At 37.4% G+C, this 18,737-nt stretch overlaps 1 protein-coding gene across 7 annotated transcripts in view; it reads right to left on the bottom strand.

Annotated features, from left to right (window-relative positions):
- Positions 1–18,737, bottom strand: part of LOC138765025 (synaptotagmin-B) — a 228,141-nt gene that overhangs the window by 125,201 nt on the left and 84,203 nt on the right. The gene's annotated exons all lie outside the window — the stretch shown is intronic.

Consider the following 18,737-nt stretch of genomic DNA (forward strand, 5'->3'; position numbering starts at 1 on the left):
TAATTTGTGCATATTTTAGGAAGATATCATCACTTTTTTCCAGCAACATTCATGATTCTGGGAATCTCATACAACATATGGTTAAATGCTATTCATCATTCCATTCACTTTAAAATAACAAATCTTAATCAGATGTAATTAACAGGAGTTCTGTTACACATATTTTGCATACTAATAGTTCATCATTTTTCCTCTTCATTTGAACTGAGCCATTGGGATGAAGGGTGGTGCATTAAGCTGCTAAAATACTAATTTACATTGTAACAAAAATTACGTTTCATCCCCATTGACTTACACTTGACCTATTTTGGCGACACTTGGTATTAGTCTATTAAGGAGAATCCTAGTGAAGATTTTGCCTGCAATGGAGAGCAGCGTGATTCCCCTGAAGTTTGAGCAGTCTGATTTCTCGCCTTTGTTTTTGTACAGGGTGATGATGATGGCATCACGAAGGTCCTGAGGCACCTTTCCTTGGTCCCAGCAGAGCATGAAAAACTCATGCAGTTTGGTATGCAGAGCTTTGCCGCCAGCCTTCCAGACCTCTGGGGGGATTCCATCCATACCTGCTGCTTTGCCACTTTTCAGTTGTTCAATTACCTTATATGTCTCTTCCCGGATAAGGACCTCATCCAGCTCAAGACTCAAGGGCTGTTGAGGGAGCTGGAGCAGGGCAGATTCTTGGACTGAGCGGTTGGCACTGAAAAGGGATTGGAAGTGTTCTGACCATCGGTTGAGGATGGAGATCTTGTCACTGAGGAGGACTTCGCCGTCTGAGCTGCGCAGAGGGCTTTGGACTTGGGGTGAGGAGCCGTACACAGCCTTTAGTGTCTCATAAAAACCCCTGAAGTCGCCAATGTCGGCGCTAAGCTGGGTTCGTTTGGCGAGGCTAGTCCACCACTCATTTTGGATCTCCCGGAGTTTGCACTGAAGATGGCTGCATGCGAGACGGAAGGTTTGTTTTTTTTTTCTTCTCTAGCCAGGAAGGCTTTGCAAGGTGAGCCTGGTGGGCAGCTCGCTTCTTTGCCAGCAGCTCCTGGATTTCCTGGTTGTTTTCGTCAAACCAGTCCTTGTTTTTCCTGGAGGAGAAGCCCAGTACCTCTTCAGTGGATTGCATTATGGCCGTTTTCAGCTGATCCCAGAGGGTTTCAGGAGACGTGTCCGTGAGGCAGTTTGGATCCTCGAGCTTTGCTTGGAGGTTTGCCTGGAAGTTTCCTCTCACTACATCTGACTGCAAGTTTCCAACATTGAACCTCTTTCTGGGGGCTCCACTGTTCTTGAACTTTGGCTTGAAGTGAAGGTTGAACTGGCAGTGAACAAGTGTGGCAGTGTGGCATTCCGCGCTGGGCATGACCCTGGTGTGGAGCACATCTAGTTTGTCTCTCCCTCGCACCAGAACGTAGTCCAGGAGATGCCAGTGTTTGGATCGGGGATGCATCCAAGTAGTCTTCAGGCTGTCTTTCTGCTGGAAAAGGGTGTTAGCAATGACATCAGTGTCTATGCTCCAACCCTTCAGGTGGAACCAGCAGAAAAGGACAAGTTCTACACTGATCTGCGCAACCTCATCCAACGCACCCCTACAACCGACAAGGTTGTCATCCTTGGCGACTTCAACGCTCGTGTTGGCAAAGACTCAGAAACCTGGCCAGGAATTCTTGGCAAGCATGGTGTCGGCAAGTGCAATGACAACGGGCGCCTCCTGTTGGAGCTCTGCGCAGAACAGCTTGACCTATTTAGGAGATACATATATCACAATATCAAAACTTGCACTCCTTGGATATGAATTCTTGGAACAATCATGAAAATAATCCTTGTAACTTAGTTGGAAATGGTCTTACTGAAAATCAGGAGAAATATTTTACATGTGAAAGGAAGTGTTAAAAATATAGGGAGGAAAAGTCAATAATTTTTCATGCATTGAAATGTGTATACTTGAAGAGCACATGTATACATATTCATATCAGAGTTGTGGCAATGACAATTCATTCTCCATGCTTTCTGACTTGAGAAAATCATTCATGGTTTTCTTTAATTATTTCTAGCCATTGGGGCCCTCCATTTTTTTTTTTCTTTCTGCACCCTCTCGTTAGAATGGCTTGTGTCTTTAATGACTTGGGTCATGCAAATTCCTTCTTACTCTTCTTCCTATCAATCCATATTTCAAAATTGTTATCCTACATTACCTTGTCAATATTTCAACAAATATTACGCATTTTATAATTATTAAGCATTTTTCATGCCTGTCTACATTTTACGCTGCTAATTACAGTAAAATCCCCATTGTCTAGAATTCAAGCAACCAGCAGCCTCAATCAAGTAACTGGCAAAAAAAATTATGGAAAATAAAAAAAATTGTTGAAGACTTTTCATAACGGACAGGTAGTCAAAGAATTATTCTTGCCTTGAACATATTCATTGTTTATAATCAAATTGTATGCCGTGATTCAAAGATTAAAACGGTCAACCATAATGATTTCGTTAGCAGGAGTGTTAACAGAGAGATAGAAATTCTCAGATTAGGAATAAAAATAATCACTATTTATGAACTCTTTCATGAAATCTTGCTGACCTTGAGTGAAATTCTTTCCTTTTACTTTGTTTCCTCAAACTACTTCTCTATGGAATTTCACAGAGTTACTGCCAATTTTCTTGCTTTATCCAAATCTTCTGCTTGTTCACTTCATTGGCCGTGCAATTAAAGAATGGATTACTTTGCTTGCATCACGATTCCTTGCAGATGAAAATGATTTTTCCTGCAGTAACTATACCAACAGATTCATAGACTTCGATTCGAATTGCCACAATGAAATGCTTTTTAGCTCAGAATGAAAATATGCCTGAAAACTGGTGGAATCAAATGATGAAACTTTGACAATAGCATTTCTCAATTCCCTAGTATCAAGGACTAGCTTTAGATTAACAACCTGGCTCTGCCACTGTAGAGCTCGTCGAAAGAACCAAAGACTTGTTGATCCAAACCAAGGCTTTTATTAGCAAAAGACAGGAGCTCTTCACAGGTGGCCGACCAGTCCGGAATGATCCGACCTGGCTAGGGACACAACCCTTTAAGGCCCAGACAATAGGCGTGGCTTAGCTCTCAGCCAGTAGCTATATAGACTATGAACATTGGTGATAGATCTGTACTATCACAGCCACAAGGAATTTTATCAAAGAAGGCTTGAATCAAACTGCTGGATATCAGAATAATACCCCAATCTGTGCTTCCTTCCCATGGAACTCTTCTTTAGTAATTAATTTGTTAATTATTCTTTGTCACAATGATGTAATCAATAGTAATAACAGAGGACATATTTTGGCATTGTACATATGCAAAGGGGCAATTCCAATAGACTGGAAAACATTCAACGTGTCCATCTACTATTATCCTTTCCAACTTTGGACAACTCTGGTTAGGGTGTAGTTGGTTAAGTCTCAGCCATCCTCCTAGAATTCATCTATCATTTGTCAGCTATTTTGCAAAGCTCCCTTCTTGGCTGGCATTTAAGCACAGCAGAGGTTAATCAATTAGGATCAGATGCAGAGATGTTGGGTGGTTTTGACCAGGCCTGGCTTGAGGGAATTTTGACCAGCGATAGTTCAGTTATAGCTGTTATACAATCCAAATCATATTTCTTGAATTATTCGTCCAAGGGCCAGACACCATGCAAAGAGCTCTGGCTTTAATCTACCAGAATTTGATCTGGAGCCCACTACGCCTTGGCGATTTAAATTATGGTCTAGAGATCGAGACATTAGTTGCCTTTACCATCACTCAGGCATTGTGTTCCAGGTTCCAAGTGTGATGAAAAGGTTCTTCCTCAGACCCAGTGTAAACCTCATACCCCTTATGAGGTTTACAGAGGAGGGCAAGGCTACTGGCCACCATTATGTCAACCTTATATAGGAGTTCTATCAAGAACATCCTGGCCAGCTAAATCATAGTGTGATACGGTTGCGGCAGAGAAATAGATCAGAAGTCAATCTACAGGACCACAAGAGTGGCAGTGAGGATTATGGGAGACCCCTCCCACCCCCCCACAACCCCCCTGATATGATCTACTGGGATCGTTGTCTGAAGATGGTGCAGAATATCATGGAGCAACATTTCCACACTGCATACAGCATCTTTCAGCTGCTCCCATCAGGGAAGAGGTACAAGAATATTAGAGCCAGCACCACCAGGGCTGAGGAACAGCTTCTTCCTACGGGCAGTGAGAATGCTGAACAAACAAAGGAACTGTTCATACTGACCATCTAAGATTCTCATATGTATAAAGCAATATTTATTTATTTGTATTGATGAAATACTTGTTCTGCATATTTATCGTTTGTCTGTATGTGTGTTTTCTTTGTGTGTCTGATGTCTTGTGACTGGAGAACACAGTTTCATTGAGTTGTACTTGTACAATCAGATGATAATAAACAACTTATCCTAAATCTATGCCTCTGCTACAGGGATAGTTTCCCCCACTCTCTATGCCTCTCATAATTCTCTCAAGTTCGCCCCTCCCCACTTTGTGTCTTTGTGTCCACAGAAAACCAATCCATCATCTCCTCATTCATGAAAAGCTCCATCACAGACAACATCCCTCTGAATATCCTCAGCACTCTCCATGCAATCACATCTTCCCTACCAGAAGACTGTGGTCTAACCAATATCTTCTAAAATTGTACCACATCCTTCCCTGCTCTTGTTTTCCACTTACTGTCTAATGAATGCAAGTATCCATTATGCCTCTTCACCACCTTATCTATTCAATTCTTTGAATTCCATGCCAAGGTTCCTCTTTTGTTTGATACTCTCGAGGGATCTGCCATTTATTGCACATGTCCCACACTTGGTACCCAAATGTATCACCTTGCATTTTTCAGGATTAAATTCCATTTACTCTGCTATCTTATCAGAATCCTGCCATGTAAGACTATTCTCCTCATTATCAACACAACTAACTTTGTGTCACATACAGACTCATTAAAAATACTTCTGATATTTGTGCCTAAATCAATGAACATAACTTTTAAGCATCCCAGCACTGCTCCCTGTAATGCAGGCATGATTACAGGCTTCCATTCACAAAAATAGCTATCATCCTCTCCTAGGCCATTTTTCAATCTAATTTTCCAACTTGCCTTGTATTCCATTGACTTGAACCATTAGGATCTTTATTCCAAGTGAGATCCTGCTAAAGGTCTTATAGACAATACTTTCCAGGTTCTTATATATACTAATTTCAAAATACGTCATCTTTAAGGAAACGCAAGAATGATATTCTGAATTATTATCTTATTAATCCAATAAACCAAACTTTGTAGATGCAACTTTATGTAGCTTTAATTCATTGATAAAATGGATAAACATTTTGCATAACTTTGCATTTAGATTTTTATAACGATGAATAAGAAAAACATTCAGCTATATTTAAAGACATAACGATATTCAACTTCAAAGAAGAAATAATATGAAATAAGATGAATTCAAACAAAATTAGAGCTTATGTTCCCTTCATAGTTCGTCAAAGAATGAGATGCAAGCTCCTAGTTCGCGCAGATATTATGACATATTACATCATATTTACTATGGTAACACTACAAACAATACTTTTCCTTAAAGAGATGGGCACAAAATTAAAAATCAAAAATACAAGGTTTTAACCTTTACAGGCTTCATTCAAGTCCCCTCAGATGATATCAACCATACTGCCCTGATCAATCCTTTTAGTTGCTTTTTTTTTTGCATGCCAAGTATTGTTCTGGAGTTTAACTTAAAATGCCAATATATTGTTGGAATAATAATTCAGTACCACTTAAACAAACAGTATTCCATCATGTATTGTTTTGGAAATTGAGCTCGCACTCCCCGAGAAAGAATTGACAACATCAGACCCTTCAGCTAAAATTATTCCTAACAGTGCACATTTTAATTTAAAATATGTTAAACAATAATCAAAATTTATTCCTTGCAGCAAGGAAATTTCTTCTATTACCCCTATTTAAAATATAGCTTTACCACACCAAATCTGAGAATTTTTTCAATGAGATGCTAAGGATATATGTCCTAATGGTTTGGAACGTTGTACTACCTGCTTTCCCTTTAGACGGAAGAAGCAAAACACTTATTGAAAATTTTCTTTAACAATGGAAACTACTAAGGAAATGAACTGTTTGACTTGTGGCTATTGTTTTCAAATACACATTCTGAATGTTGGGGTTTTATATTTACATGGTTTATAAATGAACATAAATCAGTTGGATGCATGCTAAGTATATTTCTGATCTAATTTTTAATTACAAAAAACAAACTTTAACATTTGGACTATAAGATTTTGTCATTTAATTGCTTTCTGTTTAACACTTTTAAGATGCCACTTCACAAACTTATTGGCCGTCTATTGAAATGTAATTCCATGAAATCATTCATCTAATTTCCGAATGTCTGAAGAGTGTTAACAATGAACTGTGAAGATGCAACTGGTGTCATTGGTTGTGTAAAAGATGTAAATAGCTGGTCAATATCTCTGGATCCTGGCAATGACATACTTAGATCCAAATTAGCCTTTCAATCTTATTTTTTTTTGCTGGAATTTTTCATCACAGAAAATGACACAGAGCTCAACTCAAATGTCATAAATAATGCAACAGCTTTCATGAGTAAAAGGACATTGCACTAAGTGTCAAACTATTTTATACAGAGGCAGCAATTATTTTAGACTGGACATCAAAAACTGAGAATACCCCTGCTTTTCTTTACCATAATAGCAGGAGAAAAAAAAATGACCTTTAAATGACATTTAAAAAATCATTCTGAGGAATCAAACTGAAAATAAATCCTTAATGTTAATAAGTTTAAGTCGGGCCCAGTCTAATCTAATAATTCAACTAGAGCCTCCCAAGGTGACTTTTTTTCATAATGCAGCTTCATTCAGATAGGATCCTTTCTGGTATGATGGAAATTTCTTGTATTCAAATGTATTTTAAGAGCACGAAATCGACAAATAGCCATTTTAGACCAAATCAACATATAAAGTATACCACTCGATCTCAGTGTCAGATCTCCATCAAATCTCGAATTATAAAATGCTATCAATATTATTTTGTTTGACTGAGCCATTCATCACTAGACAAGGGGGAAAAGAAAATGTGCACCATTCGGCTGTCAGTCATACTGCTGCACTGTCTGTGGTGGCAGGATAGCTGACTGCACTGGAAAACTTCATTGACAACATGAACGGTACAAATGACAAGCATTGAGAATCGAGAAAATACGAGCTAAACGATTGTTGCTTGAAAGGAGATATGATCGTAGAAAGTAAAACTACTTGCATTTAGTATTTTCTAATGCGCCCACGTTTATTTTCTGAGTTAAAGGGTAGTGCCTATTAATTTAGTGTTAACCATTTCCCCCTCACTTTTTCAATTCTTTAAATGATAACTTTAATTTAAGATGCTATAGATTTCCATTTGACTAGGTTAACATTTACTGCATTTTATCCTTCGGCAAAAGAAGTTAAATTAATTTTTTTTAAATTTAAAAATATTTTGACACATAGCATGGTCACAGGCCATTCTGGCTCACATCTCTGGTAGTTTTCAAATGGTGGGAGGAAAATGGAACCACTGGAGAAAACCCATGCAGACACAGGGAGAATGTACAAACTCCATACAGACAGCGTGGGATTCGAACCCCCAGTCCCGATGAATGGTGCTGTAAAAGTGTTGAGTTAACCGCTACTCCCACCATGCTGCCCCGATTTGAGAATTAAAAAAAAAAATTAGACATACAGCATGGTAACAAGCCATTTTGACCCAGAAAATTTTGTTTGCAAATGTGGTTCACTTTCAAATCTCTCTTTGTTTATAGTATAGTAAAATCTCTCTTTGTTTATAGTATAGTAAAATCCCCATTTTTCAGAAATAGTTTAAAATTGGCACACCCCTAGTGATTTGTTTGCCAATCATACAACACACAACCTCAAGCAAGTGAAAAATTCACTAATCTGGCATCTACCAATTCCCTTAGGTATCGGATATCGGGGGTGGGGGGTTACTGTATGTATATTCAATTTTTTTAAATTTAGACATACAGGACAGTAACAGGCCAAAACAGCCCAGAAATAGATTGGAGGTCAATTCACAAGATTATAAGGGTGGAAGAGAGGATCACTGGAGTCTCCCTCATCACATCAATGTCATCCATCAGGATAATTGACTTAAGTGGGTGCGCAAACTATGGAGGACCCTTTACACCCTGCACACAGTATCTGTCAACTGCTCCCATTGGGGAAGAGATACAGGAGTATGAGAGTCAGCTCCATCAGGCTGAGGAACAGCTTCTTCCTACGGGCTGTGAGAATGCTGAACTGCTCACACTAAACATCCAAGACTCTCATTTGTACAAAACATTATTTGTTTATTTACTTTTATAGATATAATACTTGTCCTGCATATCTATTATTTGTCTGTGCGTGTTATGTCTGGTTGTGTCTGCATGCTTTTGCACTGAGGACCAAAGAATGCTGTTTCCTCGAGTTGTAGTTCTACAATCAGATGAAAATAAACTTGACTTGAAATATTCTATAGCAAAAATGCTTTCAATCATATCATGTTGCGGTAAATAAAGTCACCTAACATAAACTTCAAGTCTGCATTCTTACTGTCAGAATAAATTCAATGATTGTTCGCAATGCCCTTGTTCCACTTTATGTCATGTGATATGTATTTCCTCAATGGCATTGAGTGCAGTTTAATGCCTAAAATGACCTTGAGCACAATGTTCAGAAATGTAAATAATGGAAGTTTCATTCACCTTGATGCATTTAGATTTATGAACAGGAATATCATTAATAATGTGGACCATTTAATTGCAGATAATACTTTAAAAACCACTGCAAGGTTTAGATGATGGCTTACAAACCCATATTTATGTCCAAAGGCTCTCTAACTTTTCAACTTCTGTAGTTGTCTTTTTAAAGACAGAAACAACCTCATTGACAGCTTGTAACCCTCATCACAGTTCACTTAAAATGAGCAGTACCATAGCTAAGTTTGAGGAAGCTATGACAAGCAGAATCTTATTTTCAGCAAACTTTAGAACCTGTTAATGAAAACGTGCTCCAGGAAGCCTGTCCAGAGCATAAATCAGCTGTGCCCACAGAGCAAATTGATCACCGTGGTAAGTTTTCCTCTCAATCCACTCCCGAGTGGGCCATTAAGGTGCTTAAATTTGAAGCTTTTTGTATGAAAGGTTTTTGAAAGCTTTAAAAACAGTTTTTAAATGAAAAAAAGCCACCATGCCAGTGCAGTCTGAATAGATTTTTTTTCAAGCCACTTACAGTTATTTATGGTTGGGTTTCTCAACGCTGATGATTCTTGTTAAACTTCTGCGACAAGCCCGCCTGCAACTATGTTATATTCTAAAGCATTGCCACTTTAGCAGCATCACACAAGGTTTCACTGTAATTTTAATTTACTTTTTTCATTTAGACATACAGAACGGTAACAGGCCCTTTCAGCCCACAGGGTAGGAGGAAGCTGGAACACCCAGAGGAAACCCATGCAGACATGGGGAGAACATACAAACTCCTGACAGACAGCGCTGAATTTGAACCCTGGCCACTGGCGCTCTAATAGAGTTGTGCTAACCACTAATGACTACATTAGTGGGAGTGAAATCTTTAATGATGAGTTCAGTTTGATAAACGAGCAGTTTGACTCCATCCTCTTGTAGATTTGGTCAACGTGTAGTAGAAACTTCAGAATAGTGGTCCAACCAATGGTCTTTCTGTGAAATCCTCCAAAGTCCAGTGCCAGGAGAAATGGGCCAATGTCAACAATCTTCTACCAGCCAATGTATCCAACATTGGATGTCTAATGATGCACAAACAAACCCCGTAGGCACTCACATCACCCGTATCCCTGGCTTCAGACACTCAAAGGCATTCTTCTCTGAGCTCTGACACAGCATGAGGTTACAAGGAGAGAGGAACTGATTTGAGGATTTTCTGAAAGCCTCCTTGAATAGATACCATTTGCTTAATCAACTGCTGGGACCCTGGTCCACACAAAACAAAATAAAATTGAAGAAAAATATCAGTAACGGCCCTAAAAATCCAGAATCTCTTCTTCAGGAATATGGAAGCCAGAGAAACTAATTTTCTATTCAACCTGTCCACCCACCATCTACCCCTCCATACCAGTTTGTGGATCTGACATTGACTTCAACGATCACCTCAGAAGCCACAGAATTGAAGGTGTAAGCAAATCATCCCTGATCCTACAACTGAAGAGTAACATAGAAACATGTTGTTCCAAATTAATAACATACTCCAACCACTGCCTAGAATTTCCCTACTGCTTTGCCCTCCATTTTTCTCAGCTCCATGTTCCTATCTAATAGTTTTTTTAAATGATCCAGTTCTACCTGCCTCCTCCACTGTTGCTGGCAGTACATTCCATGCACCACCACTCTGTGTGGAAAAAAATTGCCTCACCACCCCCCCAAACCCATACTAACACCCAAAAACCTTTAAAACTATGCCCCCTTGTGTTAGCCATTTCAGACCTGGGAAAAATCCTCTGGCCATCCACACCTCATCTTAAACGCCACTATCAGGTCATCCCTAATCCTCTGTCACTCAACCTATCTTCAGAAGGTCTTCTCTCCAATGTTCATAAATAATACATTTAAAATAAGGGTGTAGTTCCTTTTGAATGAAATTGCATTCACTGCAATCTAACAGGGCAGGCATTATGCAAGTGGAAAAAAAAATAACTGGTGACTCAGCAAGCATAATGCAGGAGGTAAAGGGAGTCCCAGACTAGAGGGGACTAGAGGAGTTAGAAGAAAGAAAGATGGTTGATGTTTGTGTGAGACATGTTTGTGTGAGTGGCATGGGAGATCAGGAGTCAGGGCATTGCTTTAACATGTTGATGTTGGGAAGAGGACATTGGATGGAGAGATAAGGGCAATGTGAAGAATTTTCACTTTTTTTTTCCATGGAATGTGGAGCAGTCCTCCTGGGTACAAATGACCAGTTCCAGTCTCTCTGCAAACCTCCTCCAAATGGCACAAAATATTTTGAATTGGAATAAGATGACATTACATCTCTTGGAAGAGGGCAAGAAAGTCTTAATTGGAGGTGTCAGCTTCACTGTCCTGGCATGGAGTTCATGAGCGCAGATGGCACCTGACTGGGATTAATGACACCAATGTGGACTATTACTGTGGATGAGAATCTTTCAAGTGAATTGATGAAAACTTGCCAGGGAAACAGCATTCCAGTTGTCCAACTTTCTGGCATTTAGTGTTCTACTCCTGCTGGAATTTGATCAAGAACATTTATGCTGCGAAGTCTTAAGAGAGTTGGGCGTGAATTGATTTTGGAGGCAGGGCCCACCTCACTGACAAAAGACAAAGGAGGAAAAACCCAACACCCAACCCCAACCAACCAATTTTCCCCTGCAACCGTGTCTGCCTGTCCCGCATCGGACTTGTCAGCCACAAACGAGCCTGCAGCTGACGTGGACATTTATCCCCTCTATAAATCTTCGTCCGCGAAGCCAAGCCAAAGATTTGTGCAGCAAACTTACTGCTGAATGGTCTACTTTTTCAGTGCAATTGTAGTGTAATTGACATGGAGAAATTTGCTCATGAATGGTTATCCAGATTTGGCATAAAGAATAGAAATAATAATTTAGATACAAGATTCCAGAAGTTATGGGGATTTTTATAATTCACCATCTTACTCTTACACCATTATCATTAAATTGTCTGTCTTGTATCTTTCCCATGTTCCTTATCTTATTTTTATTACCTTCATTTTTCTTTTTAAAATATCATTTTTGAGTTAATAAAAAAATCCACACATATAGATCTAATAAAATATGCTGGAATACAAGACAAATAATTTGTACATTTCAAAAACCTTGATGATACGTCGTACAATTTGTGTGCACCCTTCCAAATCAAACTCATGATATCAAAATATGTAAAAACAAAAAAAAGGTTAAAGAAATAAACCCTAATAATCAAACTCCTCTCCAAGGCAAACTTCCATATCTAATATAAATAGGAAATGAAGGACAACACCTGGTGCTGTTAAAGGAGCATCCAAACACCTTAATTCCTCAAATGATGAAAATACTGCATAATGGGCCCCATGCCTTTTAAAAGTTCACCATTATATCTTCAACATTATGTCCAATTTTTTTCTAAACTTAGGAAGAACATCACATCCAGTAGCCATTAGGTATGAGTAGGTGGAGTGCTTTCTTTGCATTTCATCAGAATTGTCAGACTATCAATGAGGTAAAAGTTAAAATTAGCTCCTGATATGGTCAATTGGACATCCTCTTCAGAAAAAATAATAAATAGATCAATTAAGGGGCATGGTTCTAATTAGACTTAACAATGGTTGATAAAGTTTGAAAGTAATTTTTCCCAAAAAATATTCTAAAATGGGACAAGACCAGAACATGTGTATCAATTAAACCTCAAAAAATTTACATGGATCATGAATAGAAGCAAGATAACTTTTGAAATATATACTCTATGTACCACGTTGAATTGTGAAATATGCACCCCATTGAATTGTGAGAACAATGTCACACACAAAATGAGGATTCATTAATCAAATTTAGAGCAATATCCCAGTCGACAACTGGAAGTGACAAATCATGCTCTCAAGCACTTTTGATTTGAACTAGGGGAACTGTTCTCAAATCTATCAAATCACTATAAATAATTGATATTGAGCCTCTATGGGAAAATTTAAAGTCAAAAAGTGAATCAAGAACGTTTGTTTCAGAAATCTGTGGAAAATCAGAAAGCTTGAACTGAGCAAAAGGTCCGACTTGTAGATATCTGAAAAAAATCATATTGCGTAATTTAAATTTTGCCCTCAATTGTTCAAAATAAGCAAAATTATTTCAAATAAAAAGATCTTTAAAATTACTAATCCCCAGTTTACACCACTCTCTAAAATCTGCATCTGACAAAGAAGGTTAAAAAAAAAGATGATAATTTATAATAGGACTGCTTAGAGAAAAACTATCGATTCAAAAAAAAATTGTGCCTATATTCTCAACCTATGTCTCATTATTGGGTTACTTGTTAATTTAGAAAGAAAGAAAAAAATAAAAAGGACCCTAGGACTAAAACATAGATTTTTTTTAAGAAAAATTCAGTTTCATTTCCACCCAAGAAAGGCAGTCAACTAATTTATCAAATTTTAATAAAAGAAGCAAATTACATATATTGACCGCCCAAGAGTAGAATCTGAAATTTGGAAGTAACAGTCCTCCAATCTTTTTTTTTGAAGATGCGGTTTATTTAAACAAGGTTGTTTTCCTTGCCATATATACAAAGAAATAAATGAGCCCAGTGAATCAAAAAAAAGATTGAGGGATAAAAATTTGTATCGACTGGAAAAAGATATAAAAAATTTTGGTAATACATTCATTCTAATAGAATATGCCCTATCACAGTAATAGAGAAAGGTTACAATCCTGATAATAGAACTTTAGTCTGATTAAATGTTCCAAAAAAATTTCCATCAATAAATTCTTATAACTCTTGGTGATTGAAATTCCAAGGTATGTAAACTGATCATTCATTAATTTTAAAATGGAAATTAAAATAACCCCTTTAAGGGTAATAATTCACTCCTATGGAGATTTAATTTAGAACCTGAGAAAGTGCCCATATGGACAAATAGAGTTAATAGAGTAGGGTTTGAAATGAAAAGCAAAAGATCATCTGCATATAAAGAAACTTTGTGTTCAACACCATTCCGAATTAACCTGGAAAAATCTCTACACGCCTGTAAAGCTATAGCAAGAGGTTCTAATACCAAATCAAAACGCAGCTGGCTTAAAGGACAACCTTGCCGAGTTTCCTAATGGAGAGTAAAGAAATTTGACTGCTGTGAGTTGGTGTGAATTGTGGCCATGGACATAAATATACTAATTTAGTTTTTATTTTAATACCAATCACATAGCGAATCTGGCAACACAGTAAGGGGTTTGAGCTTTTCTCCTCTACTATTTTTTCTTCTTTCCTCTTCTTTTGTATCAGAGTTTTTTTTTCTTCTAAATAAAGCTATATATTATTTAGAATATGAATTAAGGATATGATTTACAACTTATGTACGTTAGTGATATATGGAATATCTTATTTAGTTTATGGAATTGTCCATACTATCTTATCAAATTATACCCTTTTTGTAGAAGTTCTTTATTAAAATCAGTAAAAATATTTTAAAAAAGGAAGAAGATTAATGTTTTGAGGAGACTCGTTCATCAAAAGAATTTCTTCGATAATGTTAAGCCTTTCTTTTACGTCCGATACTGGCTGAGCTACTGTGAAATTTTAGCAATTTTGTTTAGCCTTTCATAAATGCATTACACACAAAGTTATTAAATCAACATTCTATCATGGAAGAGGAGCCTTTTATATGGTTGCAAACATTGTGGAAACAATTGCCAATGCATCAGCTCATGCAAATCTTGTTCTAAACAAATAACTGATCATGTTTAGCAACTGGAGACACAAAGGAGACTGTAGATGCCTGAATCTGAAGCTAAATGCAATCTGCTGGAGGAACTCAATGGTTCACCAGCATCAGTTGGAATAAAAGGGTGGTTGACCTTTTGAGCCAAAGTACTTTAAATCCCTGGAGAGACCGCATGTAGAATATAGCTCAATAAATCTTTGGTGAGACCACACTTGGTACATAGCTCTATAAATCTCCGGTGAGACCACACTTGGTATATGGTGTTCATTTCTGGTCACCTCATTTCAGGAAAGATGTGGAAGCTATGGAAAGGGTACAAAGGAGGTTTACCTGGATGTAACCTAAATTAGAAAACATGTCTTATGAGGCAAGGTTAGCAGAGCTGGGGCTTTTCTCTTTGGAGCGAAGAAGGATGAGAGGTCTGTTTCCCAGTAGCAAACACTAGGGGACATCTGTACAAAGTGACAGGAGGAAGATTAAGGGGAGACATCAGTGGTATTTTTTTTGTGTGGGTGCCTGGAATGCTTGCTGGGTGGTTGAGGAGGCTGGAACAATAGGGACATTTAAGAGACTGTTAGACAAGCACATGGATGAAAAAAAAGTAGAGGGTTATGAAGTAGGGAGGGTTTATGATTTTTAGGTATATAATAAAATCCCCGGCATGTATGGGGATTTTTTTAAATTCAAGTTTTAAGAAAATACAGAATATAGGACTCAATCAATATTATAATTATAATGGCAATAATAATACATTGAAATATAAAATAATAGAAAAACATTCATAAGGTCTGAAAAAAAAATAAAAAGGAGAGTCCCTCTTCTCCCTGTGCACCTTCCCCTGATTTGAAAGAAAAGGAGACAGACAGCAGGGAATAGAGGGAGATAAAAAGAAAGAAAATAGAAAAGAAAAAATGACAGGAGCAAGGTTTGACATCTCAGAGTCACATCATTTTAAAAGTATTAAATTTCTAACAAGGAGTATACTAAATTGACAAATATCAAAATAAATTATGCAATTTGAGCATTTAAGTAATCTAAATAGGTTTCTAAATTTTGGCAAACATACTACATCTTTTCTAAATACTATCAGAAATCTTCTCAAGGGGAATACAACTTTTCACTTTCATGTTCGAACAATCAATGTGAAGTAGCGAATCAGATTTCCATGTTACCACTTTACATCTCTTGCTATTGACCATGCAATTTTAATAAATTTAGATTTACTGCCACCTATGGGGATTGGTAGCTTGTAACTGTTCAATATCAGGAATCAAAGGAATGATTCTCTTCCTATGCCACTACCATCTTCAGAATCAGGGCAAGTTGAAAATAGTGCCTAGATTTTAATGATTTGATATCTATCCATGGGATTAGGTAGACTGTGGCACTGACGTACATAACTCACTATTTTGCCTCCAGGCACCATGGATCTCTGACTAAACTGGAAAAGATAGACCTTTGTCAAATTCTGAGCAACAAGCCAATTTATGAAGCACACAGGGAGACGTGACAGCCTCCTCATACCCAATTTGTGTGTGATTCTTGGTCCTCCCAGGTGCTGTATGGATAACTCAGATGTTTTAAAATAAATAAAATGCATTGATTATCCCAGTACACTGTGCCACTACACTTTGGCCCCCCAATTACGTCCATAAGTCAGAACAATGGGTTTTTTTTTTCCCTGTCCCATGACCCTCTCATTCCAGATCTCCCCATTCTTGTCCTCTCCTCCCCTATATTCTTCCCTTTCCTATAATTTAAACTGAGCTAAAGATCTCTTTTCTTGGGCTCTTGACAGGTCAAATGCATCATACTGCAACACTTAACAAGAAAGTATTCTAAACAAAATCACAGCAGAGCTTAGATTGCTAAAAGAGAAAGACTTCCCAGTGATATGCATGAAGAGACCATGAGATTTAGCTCCCATGGCATAGTCACTGGCCAGAAAGGGGCCTGATTTGTAAGCAATGTTCAGCAATTTACCTTTCTCTGTTTGAATGTGTTGGAAAGTATGACCCATTAAATTGGGTCAAGTAATGTTGCAAGTTAGAGAGGGGCAAGTTTTGGCATTTCATTCTTATAAGTATTAAGATGGCAATTTCCATCCATATTAAGCAATACCATCCTGTGTTATTCCATTAGAGATGAACAGTCGTCTTTCATGTTGCTACCTCTTATAGAAACATGGAGTGAAAACAAACTTTGATTTTGATTGTGCAGCAGTTATCTATAGTCATCACGATCCTTGTTCCCTATTTGTTAGTGGAAATTATCCATGATTGGAGGAAAATTTCTACCTGATTATTCCTTCACTCCCTCCTGACATACACAAAGTAATTGTTTCATTGGTAAGTTGAAAGTTAGTATTAGTGTTATAAGAATGGTTTTATCCATGTAGCCAATACATTAATTTTAATTTAGACATACAGCACCATAACAGGCCCTTCTGGCCCACAAGTCCATGCTGCCCAAATATCCCAATTAACCTACAATCTCTGTACACTTTGAACGGTGGGAGGAAACCGGAGCACCCAGAGGAATCCCATGCAGACATGGCGAGAAAGTACAAGCTGCTTACAGACAGTGACGGATTCAAACCCAGGTTGCTGGTCTCTAGTAACGATGTGCTAACAACTTCGCTAACCATGGTTCAAAGATAAATGTTTCCCCTCAGTTGTCATTATCTGGTTAACTTGTATTAAAACCCTTACTTAATATGTTTGCTTTAGCAAACTATTTATTATGTTACATTAGTCTAGAATGGCTTATGTTTTTTATCAAGAATATGTCAATATATTATATTCGTATTGTTTTCTGACTGTCTGGAAGAAGAGGATTTCTCTAGATGCCAGCAATCCTTTGATCATACATATTGCAATTATTATCAGTGCCTTGACTTCATCTGATAATCATTTTGTCTAATTTCATGTAAAAATGGGATTGTTGATCAATGGGACCCAAAAGAGTTTCCATGAGGAGCAGTGTTCTGCAAAAGCCTTGCTTTATTTTTGATGGACTATAATGGCAGTTATTTTCCTTGTTACCCCAACTGATCACTAAATAAACATCAGCGGATTATATAATGATGCTGAAGTTCCCCATCTTGAAAGATTTAACCCTGGAACCTATTACACCATGGAGAGTACCTTTCAGATACATCAAGGAACCCAGAAAGATCCTTCAACATGGCTGTGCCTTAACAAATTCTCATAATAATTGATAATATATTTAGAGGTGTAGATACTATTATGTAAGGAAAAACAGTAGAGGTGCACAATGTAAGATTCCACATGCTCTAACGTTCTGAATGATATCCCAGCTCCACCTTGTGAAATGTTGGTTTTCCTGGTTGTCTATGTTCAGTCAGATGATGATAAACTTGAACTTGATCACTGAAAGAGAAATATCGCTCGGGCCACTGGAGGACTTCTTGGTCCTTTTCAAAAGAACACTGTGAAATCATTGCCATTGCTTTATTTGACATCCCTTCCAAAAGATAGGCTGTGGCCAATGCTTCACCATCTTGATATTGGATGACTTAATGTACATGTAACCTTCTAATATAGTGAGTACAAACTGACCCTCATATGCCACCTACAATAAATCATATTTAATGGATTATTTTGAATACATTATTAAATTATTTGCATTAAAGACTTATTGCACATATAAATTACACTATTAATCATTTGATTTATACTTATTATTTATATTTCAAATTTGCTTGTGAAATATCAAATGACAAATGTTGAGCTGGGATAAGGAAATATACTCTCAGATTTCTCAGCTAAAAGTGAATGAACACTGAATTTAAAACCTTTAGTTCTTGTTCCAGGGTAAATTAAAACATCCATTTTAAGGAAACATTTTGTAAACATCAAACCTATCCTCAAACACTGCATGGTCTTTGATTAAAGTAAACCTACAGGGTGTTTCCATTAAGAGCATGTAGAACATTGCGGGATATTGTCTAATATTTTTTATGCTTCCTTTTAAAGATGTGGGAACCTGCTGATGCAGGTATTATACAGTTTAACACTATTGTACAAGACTGAAGTACATGTGCATTTTGAGACCACTGCAGTATTAATTTTTCAAGTTTCTTTCCTCATTTTTCACATAAATCACTTGCATATCCTGCAATCTACATGCTATTTCTTGTTCAGAATCTATTAGATTCACTGTACTGTTGGAACAGATAAATAAAACTGTATCGGGAGAAAAACTGTA

Source organism: Narcine bancroftii, chromosome 5, assembly GCF_036971445.1.
Source record: "Narcine bancroftii isolate sNarBan1 chromosome 5, sNarBan1.hap1, whole genome shotgun sequence".
Classification (NCBI taxonomy): domain Eukaryota; kingdom Metazoa; phylum Chordata; class Chondrichthyes; order Torpediniformes; family Narcinidae; genus Narcine; species Narcine bancroftii.